Genomic DNA, 6,000 nt, shown 5'->3' with positions numbered 1-6,000 from the left:
AACAAAATAAAAAAATAAGCAAATGGAACTACATCAAACTGAAAAGTTTTGCACAGTGAAGAAAACCATCAACAAAATGAAGAGACAACCTCCTGATCAAGAGAAAATATTTGCTAATGATATATCTGACAAAGGGTTAATATCCCAAATATAAAAGGAACACATACAACTTAACACCAAATAAACGGGCAAATTGTAAATTAAAACCACAATGAGACATCACCTCACACCTGTCAGAATGGCTACCATCAATAACTCAACAAAGTGTTGTTGAGTATGTGAAGAAGAAAGAACTCTTGTGCACTTTTGAGATTGTAAATTGGAGCATCCACTACGGAAAACAATATGGAGGTTCCTCAAAAACAGAACTACCATATGACCCAGCTATCCCATTTCTGGGTATTTATCTGAAGAAACTCAAACACTAATTTGAAAAGTGCTCTTTGCACACCTATACTCACTGAAGCATTATTTATAATAGCCAAGATACAGAAGCAACTTCAGTGTCTGTCAGTAGGTCAATGGGTAAAGAAGACACGGTACATATATACAATATAACATTACTCAGCCATAAAAAAGAATGAAATATTGCCATTTGTGACTACCTAAATGGTCCTAGAGGGTATTATGCTAAGTGAAATAAGTCAGACAGCGAAGGACAAATACTATATGATTTCACTTATATAAAACCTAAAAAACAATAGAAACGAACAAACAAGAACAACTCATAGATACAGAGAACAAACTGATAGTCGCACAATGGGAGTGGGATCTGGGAACAGGGTGAAAAAAAATGAAATGGATTAAGAAGTACAAATTGCCTGGTATAAAAGTAGTCACGGGGATGTAATGTACAGCATAGGGAATAGTCAATAATATTGAAATAATTGTGTATGATTTCAGATGGATACTTAGACTTATCAGGGTTATCACTTCAGAAGTTATATAAATGTCTAATTACTATGTTGTAAACCTGAAACTAATATAATATTGTAGGTAAACTGTAACTGAACAATAAATTAAATGAATACCTGACCATATTAATAAATGCACCAAGGCTTTTGCTTTTCTCAAACGGAATAATGAGCTTTTTTCCTTGTTTGAAAAATGATGTCGTTTTCATGGCAAACTTAGACCTTATACTTTGTATTTATAATGAAAATATTCAACTATAATATATTTTAATGACTATGGGAACTGCACTTTGGGAAAGTTCAAAGTTGTACTCAAGACAGAAAAAAAGATCCTCTATCTAATATTGGTGAAGGCTTCTGTGCAGATTGTCCATTTATAATTTATCCCACCCAACCCACCCCTTTATGCTGTCACCTTCATCTCAGGGAATGACTGCCTGGGAACTAGATTTCCCAAAATCCCTATAACAGAGTTCTGGATTATAGAATGCAAATGAGAGGCATCCTGTATGATTCAAAGGTAGTGAAGCAGGATAAAAAGAAGTTAGGGGGAAATCCTGACAAGTGGGATGAGGAAGTAGAAGCTGACATCTCAGGTGGATAAGTCTCTAGGTTCTTTCACCAGAGCCCCCCTCCACAAGATCAAAGGGAAATAGTTTATGGAAGAAAACCCTTCGTTGGTCCAGAAGTTAACAGCAAAAACAACAAGGATAAGATAAAACCATATCCATCCAAGATGGAGGAAAAACTGAGCACAGACTCCAAAGCTCATTATACCATCATTATAATGGAAATTGACACCACAGGTATAAGAGTATGAATGCCATGACACTTTCAGAACAGACTATATTAGAAACAAGACCACCCTCCCAACCAGAAGGTGGAGTCAGAATACAGCACCAAAGCTTAGAAACAACCCCTTGGAAACACATAAAATCCAAGAACTGACTGACCACATGCGCAACTCACTCTCAGTCTGGCCCATGTCCACTCAGATGTGTACTTTAGCTTCTTTCACAGCGGCACCCACATCCTGTCCTGTCTCCAACTGAATAAAACTTGCTATTGCTCTCACTTGGACTCTCAAGACTTGTTCTTGAAATCTTTCTCGCACAAGTCCAGAACCTGGAGTCATAGGCCATGCCAGGGCAGGACCAGACCCCAGCACAACCTGGCACAGAATCAGTCCAGGGACAGGAGAGAGGAAAGTCAAACATCGTTCCCTGGCTACAGTGAACATGGGCCTTTGTATATGCAGGATTTTACAAGTACTTCTAACATGTTTCCTCATGAATCTCCAACTTGGTGCTGCGGGACTGTGATGTTCCTAGAACTTGCTAATTCCCTGAAAGCTGGTGGTAAACCTGAAATCTAGCAATGGCCTTCCTTGACCTTCTATACCCTCAGCTCTTCTAATGGTTTTGAAAGCACCTAATTATCTGTATTAAATCCCCTTCTTGCAGAAATACCTAGAGTGTGTCCTGTTTTCTAAACTAAATTCTGAATAATACGGTATTCCATTCTTCCTTTTGTCCCTTGATTGATTTCTAAATCCCAAAATCACAAAGGAAAAATACCACATGATCTCACTCATTCATGGACAATAGAGACCATTATAAACTTTTGAACAATAATAGATACAGAGGCAGAGCTGCCTCAAACAGATTGTCAAACTGCAGCGGGAAGGCCGGGGAGGGTTGGAGGGCAGGAGGTAGGGGGGTAAGAGATCAACTAAAGGACTTGTATGCATGCATATAAGCATAACCAATGGACATAAGACACTGGGGGATAGGGGAGGCTAGGGGACTGTCTAGGGCGGGGGGATAAAATGGATACATACGTAATACCCTTTGTAATACTTTAAGCAATAAAAAAAAAATAAAAATAAAAACTTAATAAATAAATAAATAAATAAATCCCAAAATCACAAGCAACGTGATTGATAGACATCAAACACAGAAGAAAAGACACCTCCCCACTAGCTCCTGAACTGGAGACCCGAAACCCCAGAAAAATCTAACCTTTGAGTATATTGATTGGGAGCCCAATAGATTCTTTTTCTTTCTTTTTTTAATCATGCTTTATTTTTTTAATATATTTTTATTGATTTCAGAGAGGAAGGGAGAGGGAGAGAGAGAGAGAGATAGAAACATCAATGATGAGAGAGAAAATCATTGATCGGCTGCCCCCTGCACGCCTGCCCTGGGGATCGAGACCGCAACTCAAGCATGTGCCCTTGACCGGAATCAAACCCGGGACCCTTCAGTCCACAGGCCGACACTCTACCCACTGACCCAAACCGGCTAGGGCCCCAATAGATCTTTTGACCTACAGGAAAACAAACATCAACGTAAGAATTTCTATTTCATTTCATTATATTGTGGCCATAAAATTTTTACAATATTAGGAACTTTTATTCATAAATATGTATGTGCAAATGCTGAGAAAAATGGCCTTTTTAAGAATTATATATTTTGAACATCTGATTCAGGCAATTACATTAGCTAAACTTCAAAGATCAGATTTTTACTAAAGGCCAATTTACTATACATCTGAAATATGCCTTACAATTTAGCATCTGTATTAGTTTGCTAGGCTGTTATAATAAAGTACCACAAACTGAGTGGCTTAAACAACAGAAATTTATTATCTCACAGAAGCCTGAGATCAAGGTGTCAGCAGGGCCATGCTCCCTCTGAGGGCACTAGAAAAAGATCTCTTCCAGGTGGTTGGCTGATAATCTTCGTTGTTACTTGGCTGGTAGATTATCACTCTGATCTCTGCCTTCGTCTTTACATGGTGTTTTCCCTTTGTCTTGTCTCTGTACCCAAATTTCCCTTTTACATAAGAACATAAGTCATGTTGAATTAGGGCCCACCTTAATGACCTCATTTTAACTTGATTACTTCTGTAAAGGCCCTATCTCCAAATAAGGTCACATACTGAGGTACAGGGGGTTGGGACTCCAACATATATTTTGGGGGAAACATAATTCAACCCATACCAGCATCCTTCAGAATTGTCTATCAATAGCCTCCTCAAGGTCAGATCCAGACAGCACCAATAGATTACAAGCCACATTCTGAATCTAATAAAATCCTAACAATTAAATGCAAGTACAGTTTAGTTCCTTAAGTTTTCTTCCCGTGTGTCTCCGAAGGGAAAAGACTGCCAATTCTAGGTGACCTTGATGTTTTTGTTTCATATTGTATATTTAGATCTTTTCTTCACATAAAAACAATATACGATCATAAAAATTCAAGCCATACAGAAGTGAACAAAGTATCTTCTCTAGCCACTTCCCCTCCTCTGCCTCAAGTCTCAAGTCCCAGAAAGTCAGAGTACTTTCTCCCAGATCTTTTTAAAGCATGCACTATACAATTTTTGTCTTTTTTGCTTACCTGAATTTTCTAATGTGTCTAAATGAACACAACGTGCTTACCTTAAAAAGAAAAAAAGAGAAGCTTTAAAAAATAAAACGGAGTTTTATTCCAAGGTAGCTTAAGTGTATCTCTAGAATTTTAGGGGGAAAGCAAGCCAGAAATACTCTTAGCAGGGGGAAAGGCAACTTACTTGTTTGCATATTGCAAGAGAAATACTCCCATAAATTCATAATCGGTTCAGCTACAGTTCAGCTGGGAGAGAAGCAACTAGCACATTGCCTGGCACACAATAGCTGCTCACTAAGTTTTAATTAATTAATTAATTAATTAATTACACAATAAAGTAGTCTCCAGGAAACATCTTCTGGAACTGGAGAGTCTGGATCAGGAATGTGAGGGGCACAGGTGGTGCTGTCACTGCTTCTTCCAACTAACATTTGGGAGCTTCACAAAGAAAGTAGGCTATGGGAGGTGAAAGACTGGCTACGCAGATGGTGTCAAGGATTGAAATTTAGATTTCTGGACTGCAAGCTAAAGCACCAAAATGCTAAGCTTTGGGCTAGAAATGCAGCACACGTTAGTAATACAGGGAAGCATATGTTTGCCCCAAAATGAACTGACCTGATTAAAAGGTCCTGAAAATGGAACAGGAGGTCTGGACATTGGTCGAAGCTTTGCCTCAATTAAGCATAATTAAATACCACTATTGAATCACTGCCATCCTAGTCACTTTTTAAAGGACAACATAACGCCCATGAGCCCTTCTAATCTTAGTATTAGATGTATCTCTATTGGGGAGGGAGTAAATTAAGAAGTGAGGTATATATCCACTTATTAAGGATACCTAACAGGCATGGCATGGAAAGAATTAAGTAGTGCCCAAGGAACCCAGTATGCCCACAGACAAAAATTAAGAATAGACTCAGAAATAATAGCCATAGTTGCAGATGATCATCCACTATTATATAGAGCAGGGGTCCTCAAACTATGGCCCACGGGCCACATGCAAATACAAATATTGTATTTGTTCCCATTTTGTTTTTTTACTTCAAAATAAGAAATGTGCAGTGTGCATAGGAATTTGTTCATAGGTTTTTTTTCAAACTATAGTCCGGCCCTCTAACAGACTGAGGGACAGTGAACTGGCCCCCTGTTTAAAAAGTTTGAGGACCCCTGATATAGAGTATTGGTAGAGAACTGAAAAATCTTTATATTGTAAAAAATAAAAAAACAAAGGCAACATTAATATTGTCCTCAGACTTGGTCAGGCAGCTGCATAAAAATGGCTGATTATGCTTTATGTGAAGAAAGGAGAGGCATATTTAGTGTAAATAAGATATACACCTTGCTCAGAGACTCTTAAATATAAGATGAAAACATCCTGAAGAATATAGGGTGAAGATGAAGGGAGATCAACTGTAATAATTCATTTATCCACTCATTCATTCAACTTGGATGATATTCAAAACATTTAACACCTGGTATGGTACAGTCAATCAGAATGTTCACTTTGTCTAATCAGAAAAGTTACCAGCTATAAACAAATTGTATAATGACACAGGGCAGCCAGTGTATGTGTGCTGACTGCCTATCATTCCTGTATTTAGCAACTGAATACATAAGAACTGAATATGTAAGAACAGTGTGTGTATGTGTGTGTGTGTGTGTGTGTGTTTAAAAATATATGGAATGCTTTTCATCAC

General features: G+C 38.0%; 1 pseudogene; it reads left to right on the top strand.

Annotated features, from left to right (window-relative positions):
• Positions 1–1,650: 1,650 nt before the first annotated feature.
• Positions 1,651–6,000, top strand: part of LOC132211707 (serine/threonine-protein phosphatase with EF-hands 1-like) — an 88,525-nt pseudogene continuing 84,175 nt past the window's right edge.

Source organism: Myotis daubentonii, chromosome 11 (assembly GCF_963259705.1).
Source record: "Myotis daubentonii chromosome 11, mMyoDau2.1, whole genome shotgun sequence".
Taxonomy (NCBI): domain Eukaryota; kingdom Metazoa; phylum Chordata; class Mammalia; order Chiroptera; family Vespertilionidae; genus Myotis; species Myotis daubentonii.
This window is presented reverse-complemented; position numbering and strand designations above follow the sequence as displayed.